General features: G+C 39.3%; 1 long non-coding RNA gene across 2 annotated transcripts; it reads right to left on the bottom strand.

Annotated features, from left to right (window-relative positions):
* Positions 1–439: 439 nt before the first annotated feature.
* Positions 440–25,115, bottom strand: LOC108529725 (uncharacterized). 2 transcript variants are annotated; one of them, XR_001885652.1, is made up of 4 exons: positions 25,027–25,115; positions 23,496–23,579; positions 18,691–18,774; positions 440–572 (listed from the first exon to the last, which is right to left on the bottom strand). It is a non-coding gene; the product is annotated as an uncharacterized LOC108529725 (long non-coding RNA). The 2 variants fall into 2 exon arrangements; XR_001885653.1 differs by lacking the exon at positions 23,496–23,579 and having other exon boundaries at positions 25,027–25,112.
* Between the last annotated feature and the right edge of the window lie 451 nt (positions 25,116–25,566).

The raw sequence follows: 25,566 nt of genomic DNA, 5'->3' as shown, positions 1-25,566 counted from the left end.
TTATGAAAGAAAGAAAATCAAGTGATGTGATTTTCTTTTCTTGAGATGGCGTCTCACTCTTGTCACTTAGGCTGAAGTACAGTGACGTGATCTCAACTCACTGCAACTTCTGCCTCACGGGTTGAAGAGATTCTCCTGCCTCAGCCTCCCAAGTAGCTGGGACCACAGGCACCTGCCACCACGCCCGGCTAATGGGGTTTCACTGTATTAGCCAGGCTGGTCTCAAACTCCTGACCTTGTTATCTGTCCACCTCAGCCTCCCAAAGTGCTGGGATTACAGGCATGAGCCACCATGCCCAGTCACCAAGTGATTTTCATACACACTAAACAGGATTAACAAATAAAAAGCTGGTACATTTTACTTTGATAATTGTAAAATTTATTTTAAGCAAAGACTGAGCACCTTATTACCATAAATCATCTTGATGCCGGGACCTAAAAAAAAAAAAAAAAAAAAAAAAAGTTTAAAAGGTTTGCTTTAGAGATTCCAAAGAATAAAATATATTTAGACTTATAAAAGCACTTATCTGATAAGATTCTATTTGCTTTTATTTCTTTATTCATAAAGAGACCTAAAAAATAAGAAAATCAACTTGTAAGTTATCAATGTTTAACAGATTTCAGCATTAGAATATTCTTCATTTCATAGAAGCAGCAAATTAAGATTACAAATATTCTCATTTTGTAAAAATAATCCAGCTATCAAAGGAACTTCAAAACATGAAATGGAGCTATTGTAACCCCAACCAAGTACACAGCTTTTTTTTTGTTACCACTGACCACAGGTATCTATCTATTATGGCTTAACTATAATGAATGAAGTATATACCACTACCCCCGCCACAAGACTGAGAGTTGTTAAAAAAAAAAAAAAAAATCCTGTCCTTGTATTTCAACTGGTGAGCACAAATAACTATTCACATGCTAAAGGTACACATATTGAAATCATACTGATTAACTACTGGATAAGGTATACTGTTTAAAAAACAATGATTCAGAAATGTGTCAACTGAAGGCTTGCAGATTAATATGAGCATGGAGGCTGGGTGTGGTGGCTCACACCTGTAATCTCAACACAGGTGAGACTGGGAAGCTGAAGCAGGAGGATCGCTTGAACCCAGGAATTCAAGACCAGCCTAAGCAACATAGTGAGAGACCGTCTCTACAAAAAATAAAAAAGTCAGCCAGGTGTGGGCATGCGCCTGTCGTCCCAGCTACTTAAGAGGCTGAGGCAGGAGGATCACTTGAGTCCAGGAGTTCAGGGCTGTAGTGAGCTATGACACCACTACACTCCAGCTTAGGTGGCAGAGCAAGATTCTGTCTCCGAGAGGAAGAAAAAAAGCATGGTTTATCACCTGAACAGATCTGGAAAACTGAAACGTTGAAAATACATAAATGTGGGAAGGACCAATTCTTTTATGAACTACAGTAGCGGGATTTTTCTTAAAAGAAGTTAGGGCTTCCTCTCTACCCCAGTTTACAACAATTTAAGAAAACTAGTACTGTAGTTCAAAACAGGACATTAGTTTATAAGCTCACAGATTTCAATCTGGCTTTGTCATTTAATAATTGTGTGACTTGGGGAAGTTACTTAATTTTCTCATCTATAAAATAAGGATTATGTACCATTTGAAATGACAACAAAACTGGAATTATTCAGATATAAATCTAAATTTGTCCAAGGTTTTAATGTTGGAAAATTATTAAATGAGAAAAATAACTAAAACAAAGTGTTATCAGAAAAGACTGTATTGCTAAGATATCACTTCTCTCCAAAATCATTTATTAGATTAGATGTAAACTTAGTCAAATTCCCAAGAGGCTTTTTGGGGGAAAGTGGCAGAAATCAATAAGCTGTTTCTAAAATTTATGTGGGAAAAGTAAAGGAATTAGAAGAGCCAAAACAATTTTGAAAAGAACAAGAGAGAAGACCCACACTACCTAATTTCAAGACTCACTATAAAGTTCATGATGTAGACATAATATAGAATGGAGTTTAAAAATAGACCCACAAATACAATCAACTGACAAAAGTAAAATGGCGAATTAATAGAGAAAGGATAGGGTTTTTTCAACAAACGGTGCTGGAACAACTGAACATTCATATGCAGGAAGAAAAAAAATCCTAAACACAACCTCAAACCATATCTTACCTATATATAAAAAGTAGCTCAAAAGTGATCATAGACCAAAATGTACCTCAACCTATAATGCTTCAAAGAAAACAGAAGACATGTGACTGGTTTAAGAAAGAGTTCTCAGATACTACACCAAAAGCACGATCCATAAAAGAAAAACAATGACAAACTTCATCAAAATTAAAAGCAGCTGCTCTCCTTCCTAAAAACACTATTAAGGGACTGACAAGACCTGAAAAAATCTGGGGGAAAATATTTGCAAATCACATGTCTGACAAAGGACTTGTGTCCAGAATATATGAAGAACTCTCAAAACTGAAAAATATGAAAACTCAACTTTTAAAAATGGGCAAAACAATAAGACAATTTACTAAAGAAGATACATGAATGACAAATACATGAGAAAAGATATTCATTAGGAAAATGCAAATTAAAATCACAATGAGATACCACTCTACATCTGTTAGAATGTGAACAATGAAAACCATACATTCTGACTACACTAGCATTGATGAGTATGTAGACTAACAAATGCTTTATTGCTGGTGGGACAGGAAAATGGTAGATGCTTTGGAAAACAGTTTGGCAGCTTCTTAGGAAGTTTAACACTTAGCATATAACCCAGCACTCCTATTCGTAGGTGTTTACCTAAGTGAAATGAAAACTTTGGCTACATGATTCACGCATACTATATGATTCCAATTGTATGACATTTTTGAAAAGGTCAAACTATATGATCAGAAAAACAGAGCAGTGGTTCTCAGGGTGGGAGTGGGGGGATGAGCATGGGTAGAAGTTGTTAAATTAGCACAAAACAACTTGTGTAGTGATGGAAATGTTCTCTAACTTGATTGTATTTAGCTGTAAGACTGTTTAAATTTGTTAATATTAATGGAATCATACGTACACAGAGTAAATTTTACTGTATTATAACACAATAAACCAAGACTTAAGAAAAACTGCCTAGTATATAGAAAATGTTGAAACGCACGTTATCCTTCACTTCAGTTGAGCATCTGCACACCACACTAGCATGTGTGCCACCTGGGATCCTTTTTATTACACTGCAATAATCACACTGGCTAAACCTATTCTTTAAACTTGTAACAATACCTAATTTTACAGTGTGAGGAAAGCATTCCATTTTAATCCAAAAAATAGACCTCAGTATTTCTTCCCCCAAGACAGAATTTCGCTCTTGTTGCTCAGGCTGGAGTGCAGTGGCACAATCTTGGCTCACTGCAACTTCAGCCTCCTGGGTTCAAGCGATTCTCCTGCCTCAGTCTCCCGATTAGCTGGGATTACAGGTGCTAATTTTTGTATTTTTACAAGAGATGGGGTTTCATCATGTTAGCTAGGCTAGTCTCAAACTCTGACCTTGTGATCTGCCCGCCTCAACCTCCCAAAGTGCTGGGATTACAGGTGTGAGCCACCGTGCCTGGTCTTTTTTTTTTTTTGAGACCGAGTTTCACTGTTGTTGCCCAGGCTGGAGTGCAATGTCGCAATCTCAGTTCACTGCAACCTCTACCTCCCGGGTTCAAGCAATCTCCTGCCTCAGCCTTCAAAGCAGCTGGGATTGCAGGCACGCACCGCCACACTTGACTAATTTTGTATTTTTAGTAGAGACGGGGTTTCACCATGTTGGACAGGCTGGTTTCGAACTCCTGACCTCAGGTGATCCACCCACCTCCCAAAGTGCTGGGATTATAGGCATGAACCATTGCACCCGGCATACCTCTATCATAATAAACATTAATTGCTTATTAGAACTGTTAAAGGACACAGGAAATAGAAAATGCAATTCTTGCCCTTTAGTTTACAAAATATTCTGAGAAGTTGTTTCCTTATAAAATCACTAAATTATATCTTACCCTCCTTTGAATTAAGGTGAATTTTAAAAAGATATCTTTTCGCATGTTGCTGCTTAAACTAAAACATCACCAACAAAAAAAAAAAAATTAAAGAAAAAAAAAAACCCAAAAGACCCGCGTGCTGGTGTCCAACTGTGGTCCCAGCTACTCGTGACACTGAAGTGGGAGGATTGCTTGAGCAGTGCTGCAGTGTGCTGTGTAAGTGCCTGTGAATAGCCACTACACTCCAGCCTGGACACCATAGCGAGAACTTGCCTCTATAAAGTTAAAAAAAAAAAAAAAGATTAACGGTGGCTCAAGCCTGTCATGCCAGCACTTTAGGAGGCTGAGGCAGGTAGATTACACGGTCAAGAGTCAGAGACCAGCATGACCAACAAGGTGAAACCCCGTCTCTACTGAGACAGGAGAACTGCTTGAATCCAAGAGGTGGAGGTTGCAGAGAGGCAAGATCGTGCCACTGAACTCCAGCCTGGGCAACAGAGTGAGATTCCATCTGAACAACAACAACAAAAAAATAAAATAACAAAAAGGGCAAAGAAGAAAGTCATCCATATTCCCACAAACTGGAGTAACTATTTTAGGATTTTCTTTTTTTTTTGCTTGCTTCCATGGTTTCTCTCTTTTTTTTTGGATACAGGGTCTCACTCTGTTGCCAGGCCGAAGTACAATGGCACGATCAAAGCTCACTGCAGTCTCAACCTTCTATGCTTAAGCTATCCTCTCACCTCAGCCTCCTGAGTAGCAGGAATCACAGGCATGTACCACCATGCCTGACTAATTTTTTAAATTTCTGAAGAAACAGGCTCTCCCTATATCGTCGAGGCTGATCTCAAGCTCCTGACAAGTGATCCTCCCACCGTGGCCTCCCAAAGTGTTGTGATTACAGGTGTGAGCCACTGCCAGCCTCCATTGTTTTTGCAATGTATGTACTTAAGTTATGTGGTATGTTCATGTGTACCTATATATTTACTGTCCCACATATAAATATTAAAACATTACAAATAAAAGTAATATTCCTTCTTTGACCACTCAACCCCTTCAAGAGGTACTCTATTATAAAGTGCATCCTTCCAGTCCATACATCTCTTTGAAATAAATACTAGTATAATGTGGTTAACATATAAAGATAGCTGATGAGCAGGATTCCTTACTCATGTATCTTGGGTTTGTCTTTGAAGTGTATCATTTGGACTTATATTTGATTTCTACTACATGGAATCACAAAGTTTTGAGAAAAATTCTTGTAAATAAAGAGTTGAACTGTAACATCCATGTGGAAATGGGAGTTAATATTTTTCAGGAAAAGCCAAAGGCTGTAAGATCCATGTGGAAATGGGAGTTAATTTTTTTTTTCGGGAAAAGCCAATGGGATTCAAGATTAATGTAATATAAGGGGAATTATTCTTAAGATAGCACCAAAGAAAATTCTGATAATTCAGAGAAAAGGAAATGGTAAGGAAAATTACAGACATAAAGATAGTAATATATGATATTTAGTAGGTTTGACTGGTTTGAGTGTCAGCAGCAGCCAAGTGATAGGAGTAAAAATTCAGGGCAAACATCTGGATGCCTGTAATGTATCACATCACCAAGGAAGATTAAAATTTAAGAAGATATAGTCCTTTCCCTAGTGAGAAAAGCAGATACTAAAATCACTGGCAAGGTCTATTAAATGTGTATACAGGCCGGGCACAGTGACTCCCGCCTGTAATCCTAACACTTTGGGAGGCCAAGGGATCACTTGCCGTCAGCAGTTTGAGACCAGACTGGCCAACACAGTGAAACCCCATCTCTGCTAAAAATACAAGAATTAGCCAGGCATGGTGGCCTGTGCCTGTAGTCCCAGCTACTTGGGAGGCTGAGGCAGCTGAACTGCTTGAACTCGGGAGGCAGAAGTTGCAGTGAGCCAAGGTGGTGCCACTGTATTCCAGCCTGGGAAACACAGTGAGATCCTGCATCAAAAAAAAAAAAATAAAATAAAAAAGATGTGTATAGATATACTTGTATGTCTGTAACAGAACTACAAACATGTGCTTTGGGAAGGAGAGGACATAAATTCTGACAAATATGGAAGGGAATTTGGGAACATTTCCTGGACACCTAGTGGAAGACCCCTCCAATGAATGAATTCAGGAGAAAAAGCATATCAATAATTAGGAGCAAAATACTTCTGAGATGCCAGTAATTAAAACAAAGTAGACTATGTAAAAATATGAAGGACAGAATTTACATGATAGTGGGAATGCATGCAACAGACAACTTTCTCAAAGTGTGGTTCAAAGATCACCTAAGTCAGAATGCTACAGATTTGAATTCACTAGGTATGAAGAGGGACCCAGGAATCTATACTTTGAATAAGCACCTGATGTAATTCTTATTAACACTCTAAAATTTGAGAATCACTGATTTAGAAACAGGTTACTAAAAGGAGAACAGGGTAACAGAAAAGGTTACTTTTAAAGAGACGACACTTAGGGCTGGGTGCAATGGCCCACTCCTGTAATCCCAGCACTTTGGAAGACCAAGGTGGGTTGGTCACCTGAGGTCAGGAGTTCGAGACCAGCCTGGCCAACATTGAAATTCCATCTCTACTAAAAATACAAAATTAGCCGGGGTGGTGGCAGGCGCCTGAAATCCCAACTACTCAGGAGGCTGAGGCAGGAGAATCACTTGAACCTGGGAGGCAAAGGTTGCAGTGAGCCGAGATTGCACCACTGCATTCCAGCCTGGGCAACAGAGCAAGACTCCATCTCAAAAAAAACAAAAAAAAGAGATGACACTTAGAAAGCAAAATGGGGGATGAAGCAGTGGGGGATGATGGGTATTTAGGAAAAGTTTTTTTCACGATTGTGTAAGAACTGTATGTCTCGGAAATAGCAGCAGCATACATACACCTAGATGAAAAAAAGAGCGGAGGGTTGGGGAGAAGGGGAAGGAAGAACCTGGCAGAAAATTTACAGGGATGGTTCCAAATATTTTACAATTCAACATCAGCTCCCAAAAAAGACAAGGTACAGATGTTAGGAAAACATTTCCAACATGTGAGTGAACAAAGAGCCAGGGTACCAATAAGGAAGAAATCCTGTAACTGTTTACTAACGGTCAGGGATTGAAAAGCATCTTTCATATTTTACTGACAGGTCAAAAAAGAGAAAATTAGCTCTGACTTAATGCAGAACAGGACGATTTGGTCAAAGATAATTTTATAGAAGAGCTTTGGTTCCACCATTGCAAAACAGTATTTCCTTACCAGCAATATTAATAGGATTCAGGATTACACTGAAAGCATATTCTATTTACACATTCTATTAACAACTAATTGGAATTTCATTTCATAGGATAAAAACTGACAGAAAATTCATCATTTATAATTAGATGTTATATTTACTATTTTAGCTGCAAAAGATTCTTAAAATGGTTTTACTGCAACTTTCCCCCAAAAGATATTCAACATTTACAATGTAGCCCAGTTCTAATTACCACCTAACCTTTGACCTGTTTCTTCTGTAAGTGAAGCAAATGTGGCTAAATGCAGTTCTTACATATTTCTGGAATAAAAGTCTACTAGAAATGAACATAGATCCTTCCTTCATAGGCAATATAATAATTCATTCGTAACCTCAAACACATTTGACATGGAAAGCCTAAAGGCAAGCCACAAAGTAGGCAAGTCATACACTAAATAGTTCTGACAGCAAAAAGTTTCTCTTCCTTCCTGGCAACCCTTTTTCATGATAAGCAGCCAAATGAATCTTTCTGACAAATGACATCATATGTAGACAAGACATGCCATTCTCCCCCACCACCCGACCTAGACCTGGACAGCTTCCAAACTGAATTTCAGGAGAAGCTAGGCTAGCATAAAATCCATTCTTTTCCCTAAATGGAAATCTGACAAAACAGGAAGTACACAGCAGCACAGAGAAGCAAGTTTTGTGGCTTAAGTATTTGCTGGTAACAGACTAGTTCTTCATAACTAACAAAATGCAGAACTTCAAATTTGAGAGGAAGACAGCAAGTTTGCCTTGGGTTACCAAGACCTTGGCAGTTCTAAGGCCTTAAAAGCAGTATCACATGACACACAGAGGAATAAGAAACAAGAAGGTGGTGCCTTTTTTGTTGTTGTTGTTACGTTCCTTCATACAAAAATCCTCCTCGCTGTACCATCTGGCCAAGATCTAGGCCACCAAAATTATACAAACACTGGAAGGAGCTTTATGAATGCATATACAGACTAAAGAACTAAGATTTTTTTGAGAAACAGTAACAATTCTGGTTTGATTTGAGGGAAATAATTGGGGATTTATTTTTATTTTTTTGCTTGCCACAGGATTTGAGGTAACTCAATGTAAATAAATACAAATCCTTAAGATCCCTAAGTGGGCTGTTTGAACTGGCAGACTCAATAATATATTAAACTTAACAAAAGCCAACAAAAAGAAAAAAAAAAACATGAATTCATCCTCCATGCCTTTTTTCCCACTCAACCCACTGCTGTTAGGAATTTTTCAGATAATGATTAATTTGTATCTAACTTTTAAGCTATCATACATAAGTGTAGTAGTATATCTAAGTGACTAGCAAATGTTAAAGTACCAAACAAATTTAAAACGTTATCTAGTTGATTCCTCATCCCGTCCAAAGCAGGCTGAGACCCACAGTAAGTCATGAAACCACTTCTGTGGATCACATCAGATTTTTTTTTTTTTTTTTTTTTGAGATGGTGTCTTGCTCTGTACCCAGGCTGGAGTGCAGTGGTGTGATCTTGGCTCACTGCAACCTCCACATCCTGGGTTCAAGCGATTCTTCTGCCTCAGCCTCCCAAGTGGCTGGGACTACAGATGTGTGACATCACACCCGGCTAATTTTTGTATTTTTAGTAGACGGGGTTTCACCACTGGCCAGGCTGGTCTCTTAACTTCTGACCTGTGATCCACCCATCTTGGCCTCCCCAAATGCTGCGATTACAGGCGTGAGCCACTGAGCTCGGCATCCACATCAGATTTTTTTTTTTTTGAGACGGAGTCTCACTCTGTCACCCAGGGTGGAGTGCAGTGGAGCGATCTTGGCTCACTGCAAGCTCTGCCTCCTGGGTTCACGCCGTTCTCCTGCCTCAGCCTCCCAAGTAGCTGGGACTACAGGCACCCGCCACCACGCCTGGCTAATTTTTTGTATTTTTTAGTAAAGATACGGGGTTTCACCGTGTTGACCAGGATGGTCTCAATCTCCTGACCTCGTGATCTGCGCGCCTCAGCCTCCCAAAGTACTGGGATTACAGGTGTGAGCCACCGCGCCCGGCCCCACATCTGATTTTTTATACAAATGAACTACAGAAGAAAATACTGAATCACACTGTATTACTTTTGTGTGTGGGCAGCATAGACACATATATAAAACTGAAATATCACTATAGTGACATTAATGAAATGTCACCATAATGAAATTAATCAGTGTGGCTATTACTTGAAATAATCTGTTTTAACCAACCAATGAAAGCAATCAGAACTCTTGTTAAATAAAACAGTGAGACAGAGGGGCCATTAAAGTTTCTGTCGGAATTTGATTCTAGGAACGTCAGTCAGCCAATTCCTCAAATGCTAAAATTATCAAGTAAATGTCTACAACTTCTAATTCTCAGGGTTTATTTAAAAAGTTAACCTTGCAGGGAACAGGTAGATATTAGAAGCTTAGAATTCTTGTTTTAAAAATATGGTGCTAGATTGCAACCCTAAAATATTAAGAGCTGTAAATACCTAGCCCAATGACCCTCACTCTCTAAAAGCAAAAGCAGTGATGTATCCCAGGTCACAGCCAAAGAGTAAAAGGCTAGAACACATAACATCCGGTTTTCAAATCCAGTGTTTTAGAGTGCTTACTCAATCCAATGTCCTTTGAATTATTGTAAAAATTCTAAGAATTTGGGAGCTAAGCGCACACAACTACTGCTTTAACTCTATGAATGCCTACTACGAGGCTGATATTTTAACTTATCTCCCCAATTCCTGCCATTCTCATTTCTTCCAAATCATGATGCCACACCTTAGCAATATCACAGCAAGGATCAAGTGTCCTCATGAAATATCTCATCCAGTTCCTATTCTCAGACTATACCCAGTTTCACACCTAAAGGCATTATGGTATTGTGATTAAAAAAAAAAAAAAGTATTTAGAGGGTGAGATTATGGGTTCAATAATTTATTGAGCCACGTGGCTTATCTATCCCACTATTGGCACGTGACGAATCCTCAGCCCTGGATGAATTTTTCCCAGATTTGTACCACTGATAATTATTAGGAAGATCTGTGAAAATGAGGTAACAAGAAGCAGAAAACAATTCTCTGGTGGTTAGAGATACAATCTTTTTTTAAAAAAAGATTTCATTTTAAGTGACTGGCCAGGATGTTCCTGAACGTACAAACACTGACAAAACACATTTTTACTGGCATGCATTTGTCCATTAAATATGACCTTTTAGCTTTTGATACCTTTTATAAATTTTCATTACACAAATGAATGCCTACTAAATCCCAAGGCCTATGTTAGGTTCTAAACCTACAAAGAAGAAAAAGGTACAGTTTTCTGCCTGTAAAGATTACATAACACAGTGAAAGAGACTTAATGTTAACAAAAGGCTGAAGTGCAATACAGACAGTGGTAAAGAATCATGTAACAGGAAACATGAAATTCACATGATGATTACCTACATAGTTCTACCTATGGAACTATCAGAAAACTTCACTTAAAGATAGCATTTGAACACAGGGAGATGGGATAACATTCAAATTGGTGAGAACAACATGAACCAAAGTAAATGAGAAAATATGGATTGTACAAGAGAACCATGGTAGTTGAATGCGACTGCTGCATATGATGCTTGAAGGGAAGTAGTGAAAAATAAGGTTAGAGAGAGGTGGATATGACCTTTAGGAGGGTCTCAGAATCAACGAGAGTCTAGATGCTTAATTTCTGTATATCAATGCAATAAACGTATACATTTAAAACTCTCTTGGAATGATATGCATGTAAGAGTATTACATACGCTACCATCACCACCTCATACCCATGAGGTACTTCCTAAATATTTAGCACCACTCTAAGCACTTTACATGTATTTACCGTGTAATACTAATTCCAACCTTGTCAGGTCAGATCTATTATTATCCCCATGTTACAGATGAGGCAAGGAGAATAAGAAATTGGCTCTAAATCACCCCTCCTCACAAAAATCCTGGCCATACCTACATATTCTAAAGCTAGAAGTATCTTCTTTGCTATCCCGGCATAATTTTTAAAGTTATCATTCTTATGGGGCACAGGAAAACCTAAATCCTACAAAGTAACCTAAATGACTTAAGAATCCTTAAAAAAATAAAAGGTGTCAAGGGAGAGCCAAGCGGGCAACGGGTGACTCTGCCTCGCTGAGGAAAAACAACTAAACATGGATAAAGGATATCCTAAGAAGCCGAGAGACAAAATGTTGTCATATGCATTTTTTGTGCAAGCTTGTCGGGAGGAGCATAAGAAGCACCACCCAAATGCTTCAGTAAACTTCTCAAAGAGTTTTCTAAGAAGCGCTCCGGGAGGTGGAAGACCATGTCTGCTAAAGAGAAAGGAAAATGTGAAAACATGGCAAAGGCAGACAAGGTCCGTTATGAAAGGAAAACCTGTATTCCCCCTAAACAGGAGACAAAAAAGAAGTTCAAGGATCCCAAGGTATCCAAAAGGCCTCCCTTCAGCATTTTTCCTGTTCTGAGTATCGCCCAAAAATCAAAGGAGAACATCCTGGCCTGTCCATTGGTGATGTTGCGAAGAAACTGGGAGTTACGTGGACTAACACTGCTGCAGATGACAAAACGGCTTTATGAAAAGAACGCTGCAAAGATGAAGGAAAAATACAGAAAGGATATTGCTGCATATTGACCTAAAGGAAAACCTGATGCAGCGAAAAAGGGAGATGTCAAGGCTGAAAAAAGCAAGAAAAAGAAGAGGAAGAAGAGGAAGATGAGGAAAATGAAGAAGATGATGAGGAGAAGGAAGATGAAGAGGATGATGATGAATACGCTGGTTTTAGTACAGTTTTTTTTTTGTCTATAAAGCATTTAACTCCCCATACACAACTCACTCCTTTCAAAGAAAAAATTTGAAATGTAAGGCTGTGTAAAATTTTTAATACTGTACAGTATCTTTTTTTGTATAGTTAAATAACACACTCCAATGTGTCTTTACATAGCCCTGTCCTGGTGATATTTTCAGTAGCCACTTAAAAATTGCCTAGTAACAAGTATGGGGGTTGTAAATTGGCATGGGACATTTAAATGGTTCTTGTTGGTGCACAGCAACAAATTAGTTATATACGGGGATGGTAAGTTTTTTCATCTTCAGTTTGTTTGATGTGGCTTATACAAATAATTTGCTTGTTCTGTTAACTGAATACACTCTGGCAATGCAAAAAAAAAAAAAAAGTTGCAGCTGTTTTTGCTGACACACTGAATGCTTCTTAAGCAAATACATTTTTTATTAGAAAAAATAACAAAAGGTGTCCAGGCAGGAGATAAAAAGTGAAGCAATAAAAAACATACACATAACCACACATTCATCCAAAAATCCAGAAATGGTTGTAAACTGTGCACAAATGTTAGGTTTCTAAATATACTAATTTGTTCCTTGAATCTGAAAACAGGTATCTTTGGTAACTCAAAGCTAGCAGTACAATGGAAAACATTTTAAGTACCTATTTAAATCAAATCAAAGATGTCTTGATAAATATAAAACAGTAGCTTCAAATTTCATAAGCTCACATACTATCCCAAAGGAAAGCTCCAAAAAACGTTAAGTTTTATAAAAAGCAGACTAAAAAGTGGAAATCAAAAAATATATATATATACTTTTAATATTGTGATTGGTATGTAATTGATAATGTAAAAGACTGACTTTTTCCTAAAACAAAATCAGGAAAGAGAGCAGCAAATAAAACCTTTTTTTTTTTTTTTTTTGGGAGACAGGGTCTTGCTCTGTTGCCCAGGCTGGAATGCAGTGCTGCCATCTCGGCTCACTACAACTTCCGCCTCCTGGGTTCAACCAATTCTCCTGCCTCAGCCTTCCAAGTAGCTGGGATTACAGCCGTCCACCACCACACCCAGCTAAGTTTTGTATTTTTAGTAGAGACGCGGTTTCACCATGTTGGCCAGGCCGGTCTTGAATTCCTGACCTCAGGTGTTCCGCCTGCTTCGGCCTCCCAAAGTGCTGGGATTACAGGTTTGAGCCACCATGCCCGACCATTTTTTTTTTTTTTTAGACGGAGTTTTGCTCTTGTTGGCCAGGCTGGAGTACAATGGCACGATCTCGGCTCACCACAACCTCTGCCTCCCAGATCCAAGCAGTTCTCCTGCCTCAGCCTCCAGAGTAACTGGGATTACATACAGGTATGCACCAACACGCCAGGCTATATTTTCTATTTTTAGTAGAGATGGGGTTTCTCCATGTTGGTCAGGCTGGTCTCAAACTCCCAACCTCACGTGATCCGCCCGCCTCAGCCTCCCAAAGTGCCGTGCCCGGCCCAAAAAACATTTTTAAAAAGTCTTGGGAAAAAAGGCAGTGGGAGGTGGGGTGGGAGGGTGATGGTGGTGGCAGATCCACAGGAGGCTAACTGGTGAAATCCAGCTCTTTCTCCAGAGTTAGCTCAAAAGTCCACCTACTGCATGTTTTCACGTAATTATTAAAAGTAATTTCTTATACTGAACATTTTGTTGAAATAAAAGTGATTTCTAAAACAAGACACTTAACACCTTTACTTGGATTTCAGATAAAGAATCTTGGCTAAACATTCATGTTTCATAAACATATCTGTTCCCTCTAGATATTATTTTAAAATAAACTAAAACAGAATACATAAAATTAGTCCACTCAGGAAGAGGGGAAAACATATTTCACCCTATATATTTGAGCCCTTTTAAAACATACATATATGAAAGGACTTCAAAAAATTTGTGGAAAAATAGAACGATAAAAAAACACGAAGTTTACTTCTCAACATAAGCTCCATCAAATCAAGACACTTTTATAAGCAATAATACCAGTCATTCAGTCCATTCCTAAAGAACTGAGGGTCCTGGGAATTTAGCTATGTCAATGCAGTCTTTTTTACACTAACTGAAGAAAAACGGGTGCCCTTAAAAAAAACCTGTTAAGATTAGGAATCAAAGAAGTCACAGGGAGCCAAATCAGGACTGCAACGTAGATGTCTCATGATTTTCCATCAAAATTCTTGCAAAAAAGACTGCCCTAGTTTGACGAAGGGCCTTGGCTGCACTGTTGGGGTAGAGTACATTTTGGTGAAGCTCTCTCAGGTGTTTTCCTGCTAAAGCTTTGGCTAATTTTTTCAACAAAATACTCTCATAAGCAGATGTTGTTGTTCTTTGGCCCTCCAGAAAGTCAACAAGCAAAATGATTTGAGCATTCCAAAAACCTGTTTTGCCTTGACCCTTGCTCTTGACCAGCCTGCTTTTGCTCTGACTGGACCACTTCCACCTCTTGGTGGACATTGCTTTGACTGTGCTTTGTCTTCAGAGGTGTAACGGTAAAGCCATGTTCTATCTCTTGTTACAATTCTTCAAAGAAATCCTTTAGGGTCTTGTTCACACTTGCTTAAATTTCCATTGAAAGCTTTGCTGTTGTCTTCAGCAGATCTGTGTGTACAGTTGTGGCATCCACTGAGTGGAAAGTTTTGTTCAAATTTAATTTTTCCATCAAAATTGTGTAAGCTGAACCAATTGAGATATTGGCATAAACAAGATTAACTTTTCCCTTGCAAACTGATGTGATTGGTCTGCTGCTGTAGGCTTCATCTAAAACTTTGCTTCGTCTTAAACTAGTTATGCATTTGTAAACTGCTACTGATTTCTTTGGGGGCATTGTCCCCATAAAGTACTTGTAAAGTATCAATGATTTCGCCATTCTTTCACATCACAACTTTCACCATCAATTTGATGTTTGTCCTTGCTACAATTTTAGCAGAACTGATTTGCCCTGATAGGGGCTCTTTGCAAACTGATGTCCTAAACTTCTTAGTGCCTCAAACTAGATCCTGTTCAGACATGTTATAACAAGTTAGTATGAATTTATTTTGGTGCAAAAAAATTTATGTTCTCACAAAACTGTATTTTTTCAATAGTGAAAAACAAATCTCTCCTTAATTTGAGAATCATCTGGTTTTCCTGAACTTAGTTTTTCTTAATTCAAGTTGAACTACAGTATCAGTTACACTTAAGTCTAATAGAATAGAATTAAAAGCCACCATGTAGAAACAATGTAAGGTTCGGTTTAATGCGTTGTCCCACTTAAGGAACCCATAAAGATTTTGACAAAATGAAGAATAAATGCTTACTGGACATTTCAAGCTCTAACTAGCATGTTTAAAACAGATTTCATCTTCTTTACCAACCAGCGGCTTTTCTTGACTTGCCAAATCAGTGAATGGTACTGTTTGTTCCCTCTTTCTTAAATCTTGAGTGTGTTTTGTTTTCTTTCTTCTTTACCTCTATAATCAGAGATCAAACGCTGTCAAGTTTTCCTTCCCCAAAAACAATTCCTTACTCACTTATTCCTTTCTCTCTCCAGACCCTACCCTAGTGTCACTCATGCTGATACCACTTCAACAATATCTTGTCTCCCCACTTCCAATTCCTGTGTCATTTCTTCAGTTACACTGGGCAGTGTTTCTAAATAATTTTCCAACACTGTATTTTGTTTATGCCATGCCTTTCTGTGTCTATCCAAAAACTCTCAGCAAAAGTAACTAAAATTAAAAGGGAAATCTGCATGGAAAAATATGTGCAAGTTACCACTACTATATAATAAACTCAAGCAATTAAGAAATAAAATATCTAGATTCTAATACATAATTAGAACTGTGAATAGACAACCTGTAAAAGAATCAGTAAGTGAAATCACAGAACAAGGTCCCATTTCACTAATTCACAACAAAAACCCTACAAAGAAAAAAAGAGCTCAATATATTTTGCACCTATTAAATTAGTAAAAATGATAATTATAGATTACTCAATGCCACTAGCTAAACTCACAGGAAGGGTGATAGTGTAAATTATTATAACCAGCTTGAACAACATAGCAATATTTTAAGAGTCATAAAAATGTTCATACAATGACTTTTTAAATGTACCCCTAAAAGAACAGTCCAAAAGAGAAAACACTCTATGCATGAAGAAGGTAACTGAAGCACAACACTGAAGGACTATGAAACCTACATAGTCATGCAATAGAAAAATGAAAAGGATAAAAAAGCTTGATGGAATATTTTCAGACATTAAAACCATTATAGAGGCTGTCCATTACACTGAATGCTTGTTATAATGTTAAAGGAACAAAGAAAACCAAAAACTACTATAAGACTAAAGAAAATACATATAGACAAAGAGGAAGGAAATTTTAAAAATCTCTTAGAGTGGCATTAAAAGTGATTTCGTTTTTCTTTTGAGACAGTCTCACTCTGTTGCACAGGCTGGAGTGTAGTGGTGCAATCTCGGCTCACTGCAACTTCTACCTCCCAGGTTCTCCTGCCTCAGCCTCCCGAGTAGCTAGGATTACAGTCACGTGCCACCACACCAGGCTGAATTTTGTAGTTTTAGTAGAAATGAAGTTTCATCATGTTGGCCAGGCTAGTCTCGAACTCCTGGCCTCAAGCAATCTGCCCACCTTGGCCTTCCAAAGCGCTGGGATTACAGGTGTGAGCCACCACGCCTGGCTGCACTTTATTTTGTTTAGTTCCATTATAATTTGTAAAATTTGAAATAAGACAAAACAAAAATAATAGTCAATTTCTGCTTACACCCAATCTTCCAAGACCCTCTAGAACCTTGTAATACCCCATTGGATTCTGATGTGCAGCTAACCCTAGAAACATGGGTAGGTTGGCCACATACAATTTTCCCTACATAATCTTCAGCCAATCATACTTTCTGAGCTGGTTTACCCTCTGTCCCAAATACAGATTTCCTTCTATTCTTGCTCACAACCTTTCATCCAAATAGAATGCCTTCTTTCCTTCTAATTTTACATATTATATCTCACTACCCTTGAAAAGCCTTTAATAACCATTATAAATTTCTTTCTGCTCTGCTTTCTAAAGCAATTTGTTTTAAAAGAACCACTGGATGTGACTGTATACAGAACTTTGACAAATCTATTATCAGGTACCATTTAAATCTATACATAAGGTTATATAGATTGCTTACATCTTTTGAAATAACTACTTAAATTAACTTTCCACATGTGTAATTACATTCTCCCTTTTATTGATCTTAAGCCCCTGGAGCACAGATCCTTGTAGGAAAGCCATTATTTAACGCATATCTGCTTGAATCCGAATCCTAAAATACGCTGTCATTCCAGTTTGAATTATACGAACCATTATCTATGACTCCATGTGGCCATAAAATCAGGAGATAAATCTAACAGGGTGCTGGGCGTGGTGGCTCACCCCTGTAATCCTAGCACTTTGGGAGGTGAGGTGGGTGAATCACGAGGTCAGGAGTTCGAGAGCAGCCTGGCCAATGTGGTGAAACCCATCTCTATCAAAAGTACAAAAATTAGCTGGGCACGGTGGTGTGCACCTGTAGTACCAGCTACCCAGGAGGCTGAGGCAGGAGAATCGCTTGAACCCAGGAAGCAGAGGTTGTGGTGAGCCAAGATCATGCCACTGCACTCGAGCCTGGGCAACACAGCGAGACCCCGTCTCAAAAAATAAATAAATAAAAATTGAACAGGGCCGGGCGCGGTGGCTCAAGCCTGTAATCCCAGCACTTTGGGAGGCCGAGACGGGCGGATCACAAGGTCAGGAGATCGAGACCATCCTGGCTAATACGGTGAAACCCCGTCTCTACTAAAAAAATACAAAAAAAAAAAACTAGCCGGGTGAGGTGGCGGGCACCTGTAGTCCCAGCTGCTCGGGAGGCTGAGGCAGGAGAATGGCCTAAACTCGGGAGGTGGAGCTTGCAGTGAGCTGAGATCTGGCCACTGCACTTCAGCCTGGGTGACAGAGCGAGACTCTGTCTCAAAAAAAAAAAGAAAAAAAAAAAAAATGAAAAGGGAAAAAAAAAAAAAAAAAATTGAAAAGTCTGCTTTGGTTACAAGTAAGTAAATTATGTAACTTTCCATAAAATAACTAAATCTTCAGGAAAGCTGCTACGTTCAACACAGCAATCATTTCCACTTCTCAACATACGTACAGAAACAACTGCACAGTTGAACAAATTCTACGTTTTTTTTTTTTTTGAGAGTGTCTCACTCTTGTTGCCCAGGATGGAGTGCAGTGGCGTGATCTAAGCTCACTGCAACCTCCACCTCCCGAGTTCAAGTGATTCTCCTGCCTCAGCCTCCCGGGTAGCTGGGGTTACAGGTATGTGCTACCACACCCAGCTGATTTTGTATTTTTAGTATAGATGGGGTTTCACCTTGTTGGTCAGGGTGGTCTCAAATTCCTGACCTTCGGTGATCTGCCCGCCTCTGCCTCCCAAAGTGCTGGGATTACAGGCATTAGCCACCATGCCCGGCTATCATTTTTCAAAAGATACACAGATACACACACACACATACACACACACACACACACACGAGCAACACGACCGGTCTTGATTACCTAAGAGGAGCTAAGTAAAATTACTTACCCCAGACAGATCGCAGATTCAGGTTTTTCAAGGAACACTTTGCTTAATTTTCCCATAAAATCAGCCTTATTCTAAAAAACAAGACTTTTTAAAAATTTTGAGTGTTATAGCTTGGACATTCAGAATACAGAGTGTTGATTAAAAAAAACACACACACAAATTTGCTTCCCTCCTAAACACTCTCATTGGTAAGACTGGTTAAAAAAAAAAATTTACATACATGTTCATGGGGTTCTGTGATAAAATTATCAAGAACTTAAAACTGGAAACCACACGAATGGGCAGACAAATCCATAAGGATGTGCTAACTTTGAGATTTCGGTCTAAAATACCACATTGGGAAGCTAATTATGTATTCTCTTTCAAACTCTTAACAAAGAAATAAAATATTCTTCAATATAGCTTTATGTCACAGAAACATTAAAAAGTTGATAATTATGACTCCTAATAGTTTGGGCTCATTTAACTAATAGGTTACAAAAATACAATTACATCATAATTTCATTCATTTATACCCAAGATGTTGTCTCCTAATTACTAATATTCATCCATAGTTACCATTAAAATATTATAAAACTTAAAAGGGACTGGAGAATAAAAGAAGTCTGAAAAAACTAATACTCTGATACATTCTTCGTTTTATTTTTAGATGGAATGCTTCTTATGTCATCCTTGCACTGAGATCATGCTAATCTCTGTATGGTTCCAATTTTAAGAGGTGAGCTGCCAAAGCGAGCATGATACATTCTTAATGGTCCTCTAAGTCTACATTTTATTAACAATTACAAATCAATTTGGTATTAAAGCTAAGTATTTGGAATATTTTAAAATTTAAAGGTTAAGACAGCATCTATGAAACATTAATTTTCAAGAAAGAATTATTGTTATGTTGAAAAAACAAGTCTGGGCAACTAACAAAACCCCATCTCTACCGAAAAAACAAAAAATTTAGCCGGGCCTGATGGCACACACCTTTAGTTCCAGCTACTCAGGAGGCCAAACTAGAAGGATCCCTTGAGCCTATGAGTTTGAGGCTGTAATGAGCTATGATCGTGCCATTGCATTCCAGCCTGGGTGACAGAATAAGATCCTGTCTCAAAAACAAAACCAAACAACAAAAAGAAGTAGAAGAAGAAAAAATCCCAAGAAAACAAAAGACGTTAAGTTGGCTTATTTCACATTTTGCATACAAATGTGCATACAGATTTAGAAGAAATATCTACAACAGAGCACCTATCAGGTGGGGGAACATAACAGTGATTAAATAAAACAGTTGCTGCTTTCTGGGAATATAGTTTCAAATTTGGGAAGAGTCAAACAAATGCAAAGTAAGTGTGGTGAGGCACATGTACAGAGGGTCCTATCAGGCTACAAAAGCACTGAGAGAAAGAATACACACAAGAAGGGGAAACTTCAGAGAAAACTACAGGGAAACAGAAAGTAGTTAAACTCAACTAACTAGACCATGGAAATAATTTGTTAGTATTCCTAAACATCACTTCTGTGTAACAAAATGTTTCACTGTAGAAATGCTCACCTAAAGTGAAAAAAAAAATTAAAGTAAAAAAAAAAAAATCACTCCTAGGGTCCAAGAAAAATTCTCATATATTTTATGATATGTATAACTTAAGGACTGTGATTAATATTTTTTGAGACCAAGTTTTGCTCTTGTTGCCCAGGCTGGAGTACAATACCACAATCTCAGCTTACCGCAACCTCCATCTCCCAGGTTCAAGGGATTCTCCTGCCTCAGCCTCCCAATTAGCTGGGATTACAGGCATGCACCACCACGTCCAGCTAATTTTGTATTTTTAGTAGAGACGGGGTTTCTCCATGTTGGTCAGGCTAGTCTTGAACTCTCGACCTCAGGTGATCTGCCTGCCTTGGCCTTCCGAAGTGTTGGGATTACAGGCATGAGCCACCACGTCCAGCCAATTATTTCTACTTGAACAAAGAGAGATCCAAGATAAAATGTTCAGAAATAAAGCTAAAGAAAAACCAGAAATTTTGAGGGGATGGGAGGGGAGGCAGTGACAAAAAGGACAATAAATATAAGTACAGTAAGAAGAAAAGCTTTCTGATGGACTATACAAGCATCCCTAGCCTTAAATACATAACCCTTTCATATAAATATACGTGTAATACATATATACGTACAAACACACACATATATACACATATATATATTTGAGACGAAGTTTCACCGTCACCCAGGCTGGAGTTCAGTGGCACAATCACGGTTCACTGGAGCCTTGATTTCTCGGACTCAGGTGATCATCCCACCTCAGCCTCTCGGTTAAGGGTGAACACAGGTGCATGCCACCATGCTGGCTGGTTTCTTGCACTGTTTGTAGAGATGAGGTTTCACCATGTTGTCCCAAACTCCTGGGCTCAAGCCATCTGCCCACCTCATTCTCCCAAAGTGCTGGGATTACAGGCTTCAGCCACCACACCAGGCCTTCAGCCTTGTATTTCCACCTCTGGGAGTTTATTCCAAAAATAATCAGGGATGTGAAAGAAGATTTAGATGCCCAGAAACTTCACCATCTAAAATTCAGCATTTACGTTCGGGCAAAAATAATTGCGGTTTCAGACTGTGAATTTTAAATCATTATAAATAGGCTCAAACACATCTTCATTAATCAAAATAGAAACCATTACAACCAACACATTTTTAAGTTTGTTTATTCCTGTAGTGTAGAAACCCATGCTTTAGGATTTGACGAACTCTTGGAAAGCATTTTCTGCATCCTGCCAGTTGTGGAAGTGTTTTCCCTGCAAAAAGGTGTGGCAATGCTTGAAGAAGTGGTAGTCAGTTGGAGAGAGGTCAGGTGAATATGGTGGATGAGGCAAAATGTCACAGTCCGATTTGTTCAACTTTTGAAGCACTGGTTGTGCAACATGCGGAAGGGCATTGTGAAGAATTGGGCCTCTTTCTGTTGACCAATGCTGACTGCAAGCATTGTAGTTTTTGGTGCATCTCATCGATTTGCTGAGCATACTTGTCAGATGTAATGGTTTCCCCGGGATTCAGAATGCTATAGTGGATCAGCCCAGCAACAGACCACAGAACAGTGACCATGACCTTTTTTTGGTGCAAGACTGGCTTTGGAGCATCTTCTCAGTCCATCCACTGAGCTGGCCATCACCGGTTGTCATATAAAATCCACTTTTTCTCGCACATCAACATCTGACCAAGAAATGGTTTGTTGTTGTGTAACATAAGGGAAAACGACACTTCAAAACAATGATTTTTTTTTTCAGTCAGTTCATGAGGTACCCACTTATTGAGCTTTTTCACTTTTCAATTCACTTCAAATGCCGAAGGACTGTAGAATGGTCCACACTGAGTTATTTAGCAACATCTCAAGTAGTTGTAAGAGGATCAGCTTCGCTGACTGCTCTCAACTGGTAGTTATTAACTTCTGGCGACCAGTCACTATGCTCCTAATTTTCAAGACTCTCCTCCCCTTTGCAAACTTTCTTGAACCAGCTGGGCACAGTGGCTCAAGCCTGTAATCCCAGCACTTTGGAAGGCTAAGGCAGGCGGATCACGAGGTCAGGGGTTCGAGACCAGCCTGGCCAAGATGGTGAAACCCCGTCTCTACTAAAAATACAAAAATTAGCTGGGCATGGTGGTGCGGACCTGTGATCCCAGCGACTAGGGAGGCTGAGGCAGGAGAACGGCTTGAACCCAGGAGGTGGAGGTTGCAGTGAGCCAAGATCATGCCACTGCACTCCAGTCTGAAAGAGCAAGACTCCATCTCAAAACAAACAAACAAACAAACAAACCCTGAACCACCACCGCACTGTAAGTTAACAGTTCCTGAGCCATATGCATTGCTGATACAGTGTCTCTGTTGTTTTACAACCAATTTTTAACTCATATAAGAAAACTGCTCCAATTTGTTTTTTTGTCTAACATCATTTTCATAATCTAAAATAAACATGAAGGCTGGGCATGTGGCTCACGCCTGTAATCCCAGCACTCTCGGAGGCTGAGGCGGGCAGATCATGAGGTCAGGAGATCGACACTATCGTGGATAACATGGTGAAGCCCCTTCTCTACTAAAAATACAAAAAATTAGCCGGTGTGGTGGCACGTGCCTGCAGTCTCAGCTACTCAGGAGGCTGAGGCAGGAGAATCTCTTGAACCCAGGAGGAGGAGGTTGCAGTGAGTCGAGATTGCGCCACTGACTCCAGCCTGGCGACAGAGCGCGACTGTCCCTAAAATAAAATAAAATAAACAGCAAGTAGTAAGTCATTACCAAAAAAACAAAGCAAGAAATGCCCATTAAAATGATATATAACATAACCACATTTATTTAACAACGTGGTCCAACATCAAATGGCAAACTCCAACAATGCAAAAACCACGTTTACTTTTGCAACGACCTTCTAAGACAATATTTTGCAAAACATGTACAAGGATATTCACTGACATATTACTGCCATTATATACAGATAAACAGGTTACATAAATTACGGTATATTTATCCCACAAAACACTATGAAGACATAAAAGATGCTTTACGATAAAATATTTTCAATGTTCCCAATGTTTTGATAAAGAAAATAATGGTAAGAACATGAACAAAACTAGAATATTTTGCAAAACAACACAAACAAAAAAGACAAAGCCTTTTGTATAATATATAACTGTAGTAAAACCTCTAACTACCTTTTGGTGGAGGGAAGAGATTTTGTATTCTTCTTTGGGCTTTTAGTAATTTCCAAATGTCCATGCATTATTTGGATTCCATAGTAACAGTTTAAACTTTGATAGTGGAATTATAGATTCTTACCCTCTAGAAAGTTCAGTAATACATTGTTTTATAAGGTCTTTTAAAAAACTTCACTCCTACGAGATCGCGCCACTGCACTCCAGCCTGGATGACAGACAAAACAAAAACAAAACAAAACAAAACAAAAAAACCTGCTTCACTCCTAAACACTCCTATTTACAAGATCTTTTCTATATAAGAAATTTTCAAATAGGCGGGGCAGGGGGGAATCTCAAAATATGCATAATGTTTTATAACAACATTAGGCACTTCAAAGTCCAGAAATAAAAACCACGTAAATGGGTAAACAAGTCCATAAGGATGTCCTAACTTTGCGATTTCATTCTAAAATATTACACCAGGAAGCTAATTACAGACTCATTTGAATCTGACCAAACAAAACATCTTTCAACTACCCTTCTTCCCATTCTAGTATTCCTTTACTAATCCACAGAAAGTTTTTCCAGGTGGTCCCCCGCAATTCTAAGGATTTTCAGACATTATGACTCACCTCAGCAATCACCGAGATGTTCTGTTTTTTTTTCAGCACGACTGCCAAAAAACCCAGTCACTGTTAAGTCACACAATCATTTTCTAGTCTTGGGCCCCACCAACAGAGCAGCAGGGTTTAAAACAGAGGTACTGAGGGTAACTATTGGGATCTATCCTGTACGACTAGGTCACTCACTAGTAATGCCAACATGCCTTTCACTTTTTTATGAATACTTTTGAGCAAAATCACTGTTACGAATAAAAAACTGATTCTGCTTAGTTGTTTTCTTACTGAGAAAACTTAGTCCACGTGGATTACTGACGATATATCACATTTAAAAAATTACTCCATTCTATAAAACTAGTCAATTTATACTCCAATTCCACCATTTAAAAATACGTTTCGTTTAACAGAATACAAAATGTTAACAGAACAAGATCAACGTCTATCTTATCGGGGACGTCCTTTTAACATGTTTTCAGTACCTGCACAACCACTCTTTCCTTTCAAAAAGCAGCATACGCCTCGCGCAGAGTGACACAGACGCTTGTCTAAGGTCACAGAAGCAACATCTGTGCTGGCAAATAAATTCCTCAGCATCCAGAAAGCCAGCGCTTTCTCCAGTTTCCTCACAGCTTTTTCGCGTGAGGAGCACGCGGAAACCTCTACCTACGCAGAATGTTTCTAAGAATCACTTCTCCCCTGTCTTAACTAAGGAGACTCCCATAGCTTGTGCCAATCAGGTGGAGAATATGGCAAGTATCCAAGATGCACTTCCAAAAACAGGAAAGACTGCTCAGAGAGAGGCAGAATTCAGAAAATCTCTCACATTCTCGAAAGCCCGAAAAAGCACCAAGAAAGACGTTTGCCTCTCCTCCACCTCTTTCTCTCTCGGCGGGAGAGGAAGCCTCGCCCCCATTCATCCCACCCCTTCTCCCCACCCCGCCGCAGGGAGAACTTTTACCATGGCTTCCTGCGGCCCCTTCACTTCCGGTGCCGGTGCCGCTAGGGCTGCGCCATCCCCCCCAGTCAATCGGACAACCATAGCCTCCAACTGACCTTTCTGACAGCTCTGAGACTCCTCCGGCCAAGACTAGGTGCTGTCCTGGAGGAAACGGTGAAGGACGGACGCACAAAAACCAATCTACCTGATGAAAACTCCGTTCCCTTCTTGCCAGAAACATAAAATGCGATGGAGCTACGGCGACCGCTGCCGAGACAAAATGGCGCCGAGAAGCTGGTTTAGCGCAGGCGCCTTGGAAAGACCCTGCCCCGCCTCCGTGCAAGCCCCTGGCTGCATTTCTGGGTTCCGTTTCCATGGGACACTCCGCCGCCAATCCTCATGCCGAACTGCTCTTCCTGACCCCTCAATTCGCCAATCAGTGCCCGGTCAAGCACATCCGGAGTCGTCTTTACCAATCATTTCTCAGGACTTGCTTACTCAATAACCAACTCTCCAATAACGTTGGTCTTCGGCAAAAGCCAATCATAAGTGGAAGATGTCCTACCTGCTGTTTTTCGCACCAATCCATGAAGTTTCAGAGCTACATCCAATGAGGACGGCAGGTAGCGAGGTCCTATCCGAAGCTCTTCGGCGTC

This window comes from Rhinopithecus bieti, unplaced genomic scaffold (genome assembly GCF_001698545.2).
Source record: "Rhinopithecus bieti isolate Rb0 unplaced genomic scaffold, ASM169854v2 scaffold_6717, whole genome shotgun sequence".
NCBI classification, from domain to species: Eukaryota; Metazoa; Chordata; class Mammalia; order Primates; family Cercopithecidae; genus Rhinopithecus; species Rhinopithecus bieti.
The sequence above is the reverse complement of the archived record's forward strand: the minus strand, read 5'-3'. Positions and strand labels throughout refer to the sequence as shown.